We start from the raw sequence: 861 nt of genomic DNA on the forward strand, positions 1-861 counted from the left end.
AAAAGACCAAAAGACCCCTGACTTAATTGTTGTCAGAGTGATCGACGGACGGGACTGACGGGCCGTAGGTCAATCGATGGTCCGTCGATTGGAGTCGTCGGTCGGGTCTGCCAGCAGGGCTTCACTAAAACAAGCATAACTCTTTACTCGGAGGTCGGATTTTAGCAAACTCGGTGGCATTGGAAAGAGGATTCAATTATCTATCATATCATAGGTCATGGGACACAAAATTCCTTTTATGATAAAAGTTATGGCCATCTGAAGTTGACCCATCAACAATTTTCAGCTAACTGGCTACTAACCCTCATCTACGGTCAGACCTACGGACTGTGGATCGAATGACGGTCCGTGATGGTCGACCATAGTTCGGGACTAAAGCTGGGCTTTAGGGGCATCGATCCATGATACGAACCACGGTCAGTGACCTGACCTAAGGATCGTAGGTCCGGCCATGGGTCAACACTTGGCCGAATTTCTGGCTGAGTTCTGGGGGAGTTTGCTGACACGAACCACAGACCTGCAGGATGGACCGTGGGTCCTCCTACAGTCCGTGGATGGTGCTCGTGAATGCCACTTGCAACACCAAAAATCTGCAATCTGGTCTATTTTTGGATACGGGGTGTTACATTATCTCCCCCTTGGGACCATTCATTCGAATGAAGACCAAACTAGATAAAATGGAGGGAGAGGGCTGCAATCCGTACCACTAAACACTGAGAACTGAATTTCTGACTGAACTGAGTTCCAAGAACATGCAAATACGCTGAAAATGCAAGTACAAACTGAAGGAACATGATTCTAAGACTGAATCTGCTCATGAATGACTGAAAAAATGAAGAGGAACTATTACCTCAAGCTGGA

Source organism: Solanum tuberosum, unplaced genomic scaffold (genome assembly GCF_000226075.1).
Source record: "Solanum tuberosum cultivar DM 1-3 516 R44 unplaced genomic scaffold, SolTub_3.0 scf00239, whole genome shotgun sequence".
Classification (NCBI taxonomy): Eukaryota; Viridiplantae; Streptophyta; class Magnoliopsida; order Solanales; family Solanaceae; genus Solanum; species Solanum tuberosum.